We start from the raw sequence: 11,687 nt of genomic DNA, 5'->3' as shown, positions 1-11,687 counted from the left end.
AGCAGGTTTCGTTGCAGCGTGGGGCTTCGGTGATCAGGCACTTTTCCTGCCACGGTTAGAAATAGCACGCGTTGTCCCACCCACAATGGCGGCTTCAGGGCCTGGCGCTATCGCACAATCAATCTCCTGCCTCAGCCAAAAGCTGTTGCTCCGTGATGCAGGTGCACCGGTTGTGGTCAGTGTGTGCAGCATTTCAAATGGAAAGTTCAGTGGGTATTTGTTGTGCACTACTCCTGACGTGCTTTGATACCTCTCCCCTGCCGACACAAACGTGCCTCTATAACAAATGAGCACTCTGGATTTCAGCGACATCGAGTCCTCTCTTTCCTTTCCTTTCTGAAGGCTGCTGAGTCGCCTAGATGACTCTTACTGTGAGAATAATGTGTCCTCAGCATGTCCTTGTGCCATTTCCTTTTTAATTCAGTTTTTATTGTGACAGAGAAGAGCGAGAGACAGCGGAGCTCTTGCCTTGGGGGGGCCTTCTTCTGACAGTGCCTTAGAAACTAGTTACCGTATTTTTTGCTCTATAAGACTCACTTTTTCCCTCCTAAAACGTAAGGGGAAATGTGTGTGCGTCTTATGGAGCGAATGCAGGCTGCGCACCTATCACAGAAGCCAGAACAGCAAGAGGGATTGCTGCTTTCACTGCGCAGTGATCCCTCTTGCTATTCTGGCTTCTGAGATTCAGATTTTATTTTTTTCTTGTTTTCCTCCTCCAAAAACTAGGTGCGTCTTGTGGTCTGGTGTGTCTTACGGAGCGAAAAATACGGTATTTGTCTGGAACTTAGAAGCAAAGGCTACTGAATACAGAGTAAAGTATAGATGTACACAGTATAACAGTGGAAGTACAAGGCATTGGGTTTCTTACGGGCAAAGGGTTATCTCATGTCAACTTCTCCAAATATCCACACCATACATTTAAAACACATGGCTTTCCCCAAAGACTATTGGGAACTGTAGCCTACACCCAACATAGCTGTAATTCCCCAGCACCCTTAATAAACTACAATTCCCAGGATTCCTGGGGCAGTAGGAGCCATATGATTTAAATGTATGGTACGCATGTGACCATTGTAAAAGTTTCCCTTTTGAAGTTTTGTTCTTCCAGGATGAGTGTCTGAAGATCAACAACACATGGCCTGGTGTGCTCTGTAGCAGAGTATTCCTGGATATCACCCTGACCTTGTTGATCTCATACCCTCCATCATTAATAATAATAATGATAATAATTTTTATTTATACCCCATCTATCTGACTGGGTTTCCCCAGCCACTCTGGGTGGCTTCCAACATATAAAAAAACATAATAAAGCATTAAACATTTTTAGAAAAACTTCTCTATACAGTGGTACCTCGGGTTAAGTACGGTACTTAATTCGTTCCGGAGGTCCGTTCTTAACGTGAAACTGTGCTTACCCAGAAGCACCACTTTAGCTAATGGGGCCTCCTGCTGCCGCCGCAGAACGATTTCTGTTCTCATCCTGAAGCAAAGTTATTAACCTGAAGCACTATTTCTGGGTTAGCGGAGTCTGTAACCTGAAGCGTATGTAACCTGGAGTGTATGCAACCCGAGGTACCACTGTACAGGGCTGCTTAGGGGTTGGATAACTCCATGCAGCCAGTTTTTGTGTGGCACCCACCAGGTGGCTGCCAGCTTCCTTGTTGCACATGCTACCTCATTAAATCACTGGTTGTTTTTTTTCTACGTGTATCTCATGCCCAGTTCTCCCACGAAAATAGGGACGTCCTAAGGAAAAGTGGGAAATTCCAGGGTCAAATCAGAAATCAGCTTGGCTTCTGTAAATCTGGGACTGTCCCTGGAAAATAGGGACACTTGGAGGATCCACTTTTTCACTTCATTGTAATCTAACCTGTGGGACAAAGTTAACCCCCCACTCCATGTGCCTTGCCCCTTCTAGTGCCCCTTCTAGTGCACCAATTTCTTATTTCTTTTTGGTGTTGCCACTGCAGTGACACAACAGGCACAACTGATGTCAAGGAAGGGAAGGGGGCACATGGATGCACCTGGCAGGGAACACATGGTGGCGATTAATACAAAGGAAGGCCTTTGTGAAATGTGCTTTAAACGTATGTTGTAGCTGTGAACTGAGCTCCCTGTGGCATTCAGGTGTGCAGCAATGATGTTTGGCTTGCCCAGAGATCTTTGTTTTTAGCCTGGCATTTCCCAACGACAGATATTTGAGTTCTGTTTGGGCTCCTGCTGCGGCAGTTGTCGAAACCATGTGGCTATCTGGATGTTGTAGCTGTTGCTATTTATTATTTTTAAAGGTTATGTGTATATTGTGAACCTCTTTGGGATCTATTTACATGTGAAGAGCAGTGTATGTTTTTAAAAAAATAAAGGAGGTAGGAGTTCAAATAAAAGGTGTTCAAATAAAAATAATAATAACCTGCCCATCTGACTAGGTTACCCCAGCCACTTTGTGCAGCTTCCAACAAATTCGAACATCAAACATTGAAAAATTCCTTGTACAGGGTTGCCTTCGGATGTCTTCTAAAAGCCAGATAGTTGTTTATTTCCTTGACATCTGGTGAGAGGGTGTTCCACAGTGCAGGCGCAACTACTGAGAAGGCCCTCTGCCTGGTACCCTGTAACCTGAATGATGGGGATGGAGACGCTCCTTCAGGTATACAGGACCAAAGCTGTTTAGGGCTTTAAAGGTAAGCACCAACCCTTTGAATTGTGCTCAGAAACATACTGGGAGCCAATGTAGATCCTTTAGAAGACCCAGCCACCATCCTGGTGCTCCTTACCACAACCCTGTAAGGGATATCAATACTTTTCCAATGCAGGAAAGATAATAAGTGTGGGAGGCTGGAGCTGAGCCAGCTTATAACTTCTCCCTAAACTCACAGGTAAAGTCTTAGCTGATATTCCATACAGGCTGCTACTCACATAAGTGTTTTATTTAGAAGTCCCAAATTGTTGCTGCAATGGATCACTTTCCACCTCTGCTTAGGAGGTGACATTTCAGGTGGGTTTATGGCCACAAAAATAACATCCAGCATCCCTTTGACAGGGTGCCATCTAGCGGCATCTTATTGGATATATTGTTTTGTATCTATACACATAACACATATGCACATAACACATGTTTTAATGTATTTTTAATCTTTGTTGGAAGCTGCCCAGAGTGCCTGGGGAAACCCAGCCAGATGGGCAGGGTAATAATAATAATAATAATAATAATAATAATAATAATAATAATAATTACTATTATTATTATTTCTGCAGCAGCTGTTTTTCACATGTTGTTCACCCGAGTGCTGCTTCACTGCTCTGCATCTCTTGGTCTGTATTTTACCATGCTAAACCCAGTGCCTGGCATCCAGAAATTAGAAGGGGTGTGTGTTCAGGCACCCCACAAATTCGTCACATTGTGCATTGTTCAGCTGAGCCGCGATTTTCAGGAGGCATTTAATGTGGGCCCCCTTCCTTGTGATTTCAACAGGAAGGAACTTGATGACTCAAAGAATACACCTTTTCCCCACTTCCCTGCGGTGTGGGAGCAGATGGAGCCACAAGCAAGGAGGAGGGTTTTTGTTGAGGTGTTACATTCACTTTGCACAGTGTGTGGGCTCCAGGCACAATAATAAATCCCAGTGTCATCGGCCATGAGGTTTTTGATGCTCAGGAAGAACTTGGTGTCTTCAGGTCTTGATCCTTGGATGTGGGGCGGTCCCTCGGCAGATGAGGATCCCACGGCAACAGAATAGGCGAGCAGCTGAATCTGTCCTTTGAGAATTTGCCTGTACCAGTAGATATAGGGGTTGGATGCCCCATTTATGTTGCAATTAAGAGATACCTTGCTCTCTGGCCGCTGTATCACCGACTGTGGTGTCTGAACAATGGTTGGAGAACCATCACCTAGGATCCACCAAAGAAAGCAGAAAAACTCTTATTACAGTTAAGAATATTTCATTATTGCTGCGTGTCTATGTTAGGGGTAGCCAATGTGGTGTTGTCCAGATATTGTTGAAGCTCCCATCTGCTCCTGACGGCATGGCAAATGGTCAAGGACGATGGGAGTTGTAGTTGAGAATATCTGTAGGATGTTTCACATAAGGAACCCTAGCTAGCTTTGATTTTTCATTTCCAGTGACATTTCATTCAGCCCAAGAAAATACATTCCTACACGTCCCACCACCACCACATATAAGTTAACCCACCACCCTCCTCCGGTGTTTGAAAAACTAATTAACATTTTCACATGGCAATATATTGTTCACGATTAATTGCTTACAGATCCTCCATTCTGGCTTTGTTTAACAATTAATTGCTTGCCATCCTGCATTCGTAGTTCATGCTTTATGTCCCTCAAATAATTAAAAAGCTTACGGAACTATAATGTTTATAGCAGAGCACATTATAAAACTTTTGCCCCCTGCTCAAGAGAATGCAGTCTACCAGCAGGAAAATCAACTGGAACTTTGCCCTTGACTTCAGGGTGGGGGGGATGGTTGCCATAATTATTACTATTCATTATAACTAGGTTTTCTCATACAAGCAGCCAGTATCTTCAAAGTCAATTACGATTGTGGGCTTTTAGCCCATCAGCAAACAGGAAAGCCCATCTGGAATATCTCCCACTAAATAAATCTATGGCGTGATATTCAGAGAGGTATTGCTTGGTGCTTGATACAGGATGGGCAAAGGCAGGTTGGATTCGACTGCTGGATCGCTGGGTGATTTCCGGTAGATGACACAAGGTTTTCAGAGACTGCATAGGATTATCAATAACAGCAGCACCCAGGCACCTACATTACGCTGCTGAAATTAAGAAAGCTGGGAAGAGGGTAACTAGGAGTGGATTTTTGTGTTGTGGAAGGACTACTTCTAGTAAGCTAAAGGGACCTCTGGCCATTAGGTCCAGTCGTGACCGACTCTGGGGTTGCGGCGCTCATCTCGCTTTATTGGCCAAGGGAGCCGGCGCACAGCTTCTGGGTCATGTGGCCAGCATGACTAAGCTGCTTCTGGCGAACCAGAGCAGCGCACGGAAACGCCGTTTACCTTCCCGCCAGTGCGGTTCCTATTTATCTACTTGCACTTTGAGGTGCTTTTGAACTGCTAGGTTGGCAGGAGCAGGGACCGAGCAACGGGAGCTCACCCCGTCGCGGGGATTCGAACCACCGACCTTCTGATCAGCAAGCCCTAGGCTCTGTGGTTTAACCCACAGCGTCACCCGCAGTGCTAATTTCATGGCTCGTAATTCCTTAATTCAGGAAGCAGGTGTCTTTTGCTTGGCTCCTGTTGGTGAACTATGAGATTTTTGTAAAAAATACCTAGGTCTGAAGTCTGCCGAACCTTGCTCTAGGGGACTGCCCCCTTTCCAGGACACCTTGACTTTGTATGAAAGAACAAAGGTCTGCTGCAGTTCCCCAGAATGACATGCAGCTTACCCAATGCCCTATAATGTCCCAAGGGCTAGAGAGAGGCAATGGACCAGGTGGCATGATAGTCTGTGCTGGCTGGGGGTGTGCACATCTTCCCCTCCACCCCAAACCCAGTTATCACATTGTTATAATAACCATGATAATGAAATGGACCCTCCATGTTCAGGATTAGCATATCTACTCCTCACCCAGGGAGGTTTGTTGCTTGTGTGCCATCATTGGGAATTTCCTGTAGTATCTTGTTGGTCCCTGCTGGAAATGGGGGGGGGGGAGACAATGGGACTTTCCCCCTTCCAACCACATGCTGTTCCGGAGGGTCTTGTGACACCCACCCCCCAGCCAATTCCAGGGGACGCAGGGGTGCAAAGCCCCATTGCACAGGTGGAAATCCTTGCAGAGGGCTCCCATTTAATGCGACTCATTAGGCAAATTCCACTCAGGGTGCTGGCCTTGATGGACCTTGGGTTTTTTATGGTTTGGGGGGGGGGGCAAAAGAGGTTTTGCCAATTTGTACACTGCTTCAGAATTTTGCTTCGGCCAGATATACGTAGCAGAGCAAAAGTAACGAGCACAAACATGGCAATCTCGCATTTCCTCCTTTTTAGAAACTACCATCTGTCTCCCTCTTCACTTTGTTTTGAAATTTCCCCAACCTAGAGAAACAAATTGAGCAGTGCTGATTGATTCAATCAATGTTATCCATCGCCTTCATTTCGCACACGAGGCATAGGGAAGTTTGCTGAGTTTTTCCTCCCACGAGGGATTCAATAAAAGCTATCCATACTGGTGATTTGTCTTAAAACAGATGTGCACATTCCTTTATCTTCTGCGGTTGCCGACCTGGTTCTGCAATCCTGGGGGCAGGGAGTGCTGTTTGAATGCCTCCACCATGCAGGTTGGCCTAAGTCAGTATGAGGTGTCCACAACCAGACAGAGTGCCCCCAAGGGCTATGTGATGTTGGCATGTTATCAGCACACTTCATAGAATTGTAGAGGGACCCTGAGGATCATCTAGTCCAACCCTGTGCAATGAAGGAATTTGCAGCTGTCCCATACAGGGACTGAACCTGCAACCTTGGTGTTATCAGCGCCACGCTCTAACCAACTGAGCTATCCAGGCTGACTTGCTTAGACTGACACATGTAGCAGAGGAAAGACTTTTCCTAGTAAATCCCATCATGTGAAGTTGACTTTCCAAATGGTACTGCTGATACGGTATTTGAAGTGGCTCACATACCGTTATCTCAGCAATCTGTATAAACCACTTTCTAAGGGAGGTCTGGGCTATTATCCCAGAGGACCGAGAGAGGCAAAATCATTTGCTGCAGGTCACCTAATGCAGCAGTGGCTAACCTGTGGCTCTAGACTACAGCCCCATCATTTCTTACAACTGGCCATGCCAGCTGGGTGATAGAAGTTGGGAGTCTAAGAACACTGAGATCGACAGCACAAACGACCAAGTAACTGCTGATATCTTGAGCTGTTGCAACAGACATTTCCTGGTGAAAGGAAATTGGCACTTATTCCAATTCCCATGTTTCAAACGCTGGAGGGCCACAGATTTCGCCATCCCAGACCTGAGGAGCATGAACCACGGATTTCTGCACCACCTTCTAAACTACACCAGCTCAGCTGGGTGCCTTGACAATGCCCCTCTAATTGTTATACGCTCAAAGCCACATATTGCTAACTTAACTCAAATGCAAACAGTCAACACAGATGGGAAGAGCTGCTCTACTTACATGAAATGCCTATGGCAAGCCAAAGCAAAGCACAAATCGGCCACAGGGTTGCCATGTAATCTTGTTCTCTTGGCTCGCTGCTGCCTTCTGAGTCCTTCCTTTGACTTGGTTTCTATGCCTTTGCGGACAACATTTCGTTGCAGTCACATTCCTCGTTTACAGTGCACCCTGGTGAAGACGCCTGAAGTTGCAGACACAAATACTCCACCCTCACCTATGATATTGGCACTGTCTCCACCAAGATTTTCTTATAAATAATATCATACCCCCAACATTTCTCCAATGAAAATAGGGATGCCCTATTCCATCATAATAATAGTAATAATTACAGATAGGTAGCCGTGTTGGTCTGCCATAGTCAAAATGAAAAAATTCCTTCCAGTAGCACCTTAAAGACCAACTAAGTTAGTTCTTGGTATGAGCTTTCGTGTGCATGCACACTTCTTCATTCCCATTCCCACCACCCTCCTGAGTAATACCCCTCCCCACCTTCTCACTATATAGAAGGATCTGGCAACTTCTGTTTCAGTGTATCTGAAGAAGTGTGCATGCACACGAAAGCTCATACCAAGAACTAACTTAGTTGGTCTTTAAGGTGCTACTGGAAGGAATAGTAATAATGTTATTATTTATACCCCACCCATCTGGCTGGGTTGCCCCAGACACTCTGGGCAGCTTCCAACATATATAAAAACATACTAAAACATTTAAAAACATCCCTATATAGGGCTGCCTTCAGTTGTCTTGTAAAGGCTGTATACTTACGTACCTCCTTGGCTCGGTGGTCACATAACTTCATACCCTCCAACATTTCTCTGATGAAAATAGGGATGCCCTAAGGGAAAGCGGGACATTCCAGGATCCAATCAGAGAGCAGAATGGCTTCTGTAAATCCAGGACTGCCCCTGGAAAACAGGGACACTTGGAGGGTCTGTGAGGTCCGGAGGGTGGCAACACGAGAACAGGCCTTTTCTGCAATGGCTTCCCACCAATGGACACTTGAAAATTGCTGGGGGACTTGGTGGAGCACTCACTGGTTTCCCTGCAATTTCAACGTAGTGTGCTGGGTGCTGTACGATCATTGTGTTTTATTGCTTCTTACAGACTGCATTCTGTAAGGGAGCCAGTGTGGTGTAGTGGTTAAGAGCGGTAGACTTGTAATCTAGTGAACCAGGTTCGCGTCTCCGCTCCTCCACCTGCAGCTGCTGGGTGACCTTGGGCCAGTCACACTTCTCTGAAGTCTCTCAGCCCCACTCACCTCACAGAGTGTTTGTTGTGGGGGAGGAAGGGAAAGGAGAATGTCAGCCGCTTTGAGACTCCTTCAGGTAGTGATAAAGCAAGATATCAAATCCAAACTCTTCTTCTTCTTCTTCTGTTGTATTACAATTGGCGCTGGCTGAATTCATATCGTAATACATTAAAAATGCAGTTACATAAATAATAAAAGCAGCAATAGAAATGCAATTAAAAATACCATTTAATGCAGACATGACATGGGCCACCCGAATGAAACATGCAGACCACTGGTGATCCACGGACCACAGTATGGGATCACCGCCTTGGAGCTACAACATCGTCAACAGGTGGCCCTCCAGCCCTCTGCCTGAAGATCTTTTGTGAGCAGGGCCCTCTGAACATTGAGGGGGACCAGCCCAGAGGGACACTGTGCCTTGGCCCTCAGGAGCCAGTGCCCTGGGTGCTTCATATGAAGGAGAAGACACACACTCAGACTGCTGAATAAAAAAGAATACTTCGTTTATTGTACCTCTAATCTTATGTAACTCTCTAGTATTGTCAGCGCCACCTAGTGATGTTAATTGTAACTGCACTTCCTTTGGAAGTCGAACGTAATCTGTTCCGGAGGACCGTTCAACTTCCAAAACGTTCAGAAACCACAGCGCGGCTTCTGATTGCAATTGGAAGCAGCAGAAGCCCCATTGGACGATCGGCTTCCAAAAATAGTTCGCAAACCGGAACAGTCATATCTGAGTTTGCGGCGTTCAGGAGCCAAAACGTTCAAAAACTAAGCTGTTTGAAAACCAAGATACGATTGTATCAGGTCCCATTTATTACATCTACAATCACCCCTCTAAGTACTGTACAGTGGTACCTCGGGTTACATACGCTTCAGGTTACATATGGCTCCGCTAACTCAGAAATAGTACCTTGGGTTAAGAACTTTGCTTCAGGATGAGAACAGAAATAGTGCTCCAGTGGCGCGGCAGCAGCGGGAGGCCCCATTAGATAAACCTGGTGCTTCAGGTTAAGAACAGTTTCAGGTTAAGAACGGACCTCCAGAACGAATTAAGTACTTAACTCGAGGTACCACTGTACTCCCATCACCTCCTGGCAAACAGAAGGGGAAGAAATTGAGGCAGTGAGAGATTTTATTTTCTTGGGCTCCATGATCACTGCAGATGGTGACAGCAGTCACGAAATTAAAAGACGCCTGCTCCTTGGGAGAAAGGCGATGGCAAATCTAGACAATATCTTAAAAAGTAGAGACATCACCTTACCAACAAAGGTCCGTATAGTTAAAGCCATGGTTTTCCCAGTAGTGATGTATGGAAGTGAGAGCTGGACCATAAAGAAGGCTGATCGCCGAAGAATTGATGCTTTTGAATTATGGTGCTGGAGGAGACTCTTGAGAGTCCCATGGACTGCAAGAAGATCAAACGCATCCATTCTTAAGGAAATTAGACCTGAGTGCTCACTGGAAGGACAGATCCTGAAGTTGAGGCTCCAATACTTTGGCCACCTCATGAGAAGAGAAGATTCCCTGGAAAAGACCCTGATGTTGGGAAAGATGGAGGGCACAAGGAGAAGGGGACGAAAGAGGACGAGGTGGTTGGACAGTGTTCTCGAAGCTACAAACATGAGTCTGACCAAACTGCGGGAGGCAGTGGAAGACAGGAGTGCCTGGCGTGCTCTGGTCCATGGGGTCACGAAGTGTTGAACACGACTAAACGACTAAACAACAACACCACTGTACTTACTCGAATGTCATGCACAACTTTCTTAGCCAAATTTAGGGTGCCCATTAGATTTGATTACAAGCTTGAAAAACACCGCTGACATAGCAAATCCTTTTTTTGTTTCAAGGTATTGAAATTTGAGGTGCACATTAGATTTGATGGAGCATTAGATTCACATAAATACGGTAACTGATTCAATTTCCAGAACTGCTCCTATTATCAAAGAATTTCTCCTAATGTTCACATGAAACCTCCTGTAATTTAAGCCTACACAATCCAGATCTGAAGTGAACAAGATGTGCCCTGGTTTTTCTTTAACTATTTGATTGCTCCCCCGCCCCCCTCGCAACTACCATTAATATTCCTAGGACTATTGCTACAGTATTACTGAACACACACACAATTTCCCCCAATAACATGTCCAGTTTAACCAGCTAGCAGGAAGTGGGGCTGAAATATAGCAATCTGCCACAATTTCCAGCAAGAGATATTCATTTATTTCAGTTATGAGTCACTCTGTGTTCCAACACAGAGGACAGCTTAACAAAACAGGACAGCTTAACAAAATAATACCACACAATCAAATAAACACTTAAAATCAACAACTGAGGCATCACAATGCAACTCTCAAACATGCCCAAAGGCACAGAAGCACAACCACAGTTGCCTGAGCCTAAAACAACACATCGGAAGGGCAAAAAGAGGCTGATATTCTTCTTTCAGCAATAAATACAGTAAATAATCAGCATTTTGAAAGTCTGGGCCTTCATTTTCCTCCAAGAGGCATGTGGTCTGGTGAATGGGGCCTGCTCTGAGACAAGGAATCAAGCAAAGCCAGAGGATATACCCCACAGGTTGTTTTCCCACACTTGCCCACTTTCCTGGAATTGCTAACTTTTATTCACTTACCTTTTACAGATCACCCAGATGGTGCCGTTGTTATCTTACAGTGTGCCAGTGTTTTCTGAGCCGTTCTCGTGTTTTTGAAGACCATAGAATCATAGAGTTGTAGAGCTGGTCATCCCAAAGGTCATTTAGTCCAACCCCCTGCAATGGAAGAACCACACCTCTCCTGCTCCCATTAAAATACAGTGGTGCCTTGCAAGACGAAAATAATCCATTCCGCGAGTCTCTTCGTCTAGCGGTTTTTTCGTCTTGTGAAGCAACCCTATTAGCGGCTTAGCGGATTAGCGCTATTAGCGGTTTAGCGGCTATTAAAGGCTTAGCGGATTAGCGGCTAAAAGGCTATTAGTGGCTTAGCAGCTTAGAAAAAGGGGGGGGGAGCGAAAAAAATCACAAGACTCGCAAGACGTTTTCGTCTTCTGAAGCAAGCCCATAGGGAAATTCGTCTTGCAAAGCACATCGAAAAACGGAAAACCCTTTCGTCTAGCGGGTTTTTCTTCTTGCGAGGCATTCCTCTTGCGGGGCACCACTGTAGCTTAAGACCATTCTTGTTGGCACATAACAGGGCAAACGTGGCAATTTAAACGAATAATAATCCCATCTTGTGCAAAATCCTAGGCGCACCTCAGAGGATGTTGAGAGAGAGAGAGAGA

The 11,687-nt window shown here is 45.5% G+C and overlaps 1 long non-coding RNA gene across 2 annotated transcripts; it reads right to left on the bottom strand.

Annotated features, from left to right (window-relative positions):
- Window positions 1-3,315: 3,315 nt before the first annotated feature.
- On the bottom strand, window positions 3,316-11,218 carry LOC310696288. Of its 2 annotated transcripts, none has more exons than XR_014520526.1 (3): window positions 11,041-11,218; window positions 7,157-7,337; window positions 3,316-3,888 (listed from the first exon to the last, which is right to left on the bottom strand). It is a non-coding gene; the product is annotated as an uncharacterized lncRNA (long non-coding RNA). The 2 variants fall into 2 exon arrangements; XR_014520527.1 differs by having other exon boundaries at window positions 7,157-7,324.
- Window positions 11,219-11,687: the final 469 nt, after the last annotated feature.

The sequence above is a fragment of the Podarcis liolepis genome, assembly GCF_965112155.1.
Source record: "Podarcis liolepis genome assembly, chromosome: 17".
Taxonomy (NCBI): Eukaryota; Metazoa; Chordata; class Lepidosauria; order Squamata; family Lacertidae; genus Podarcis; species Podarcis liolepis.
Note: the sequence above shows the minus strand (reverse complement) of the source record. Positions and strands in the feature narration are given on the sequence as shown.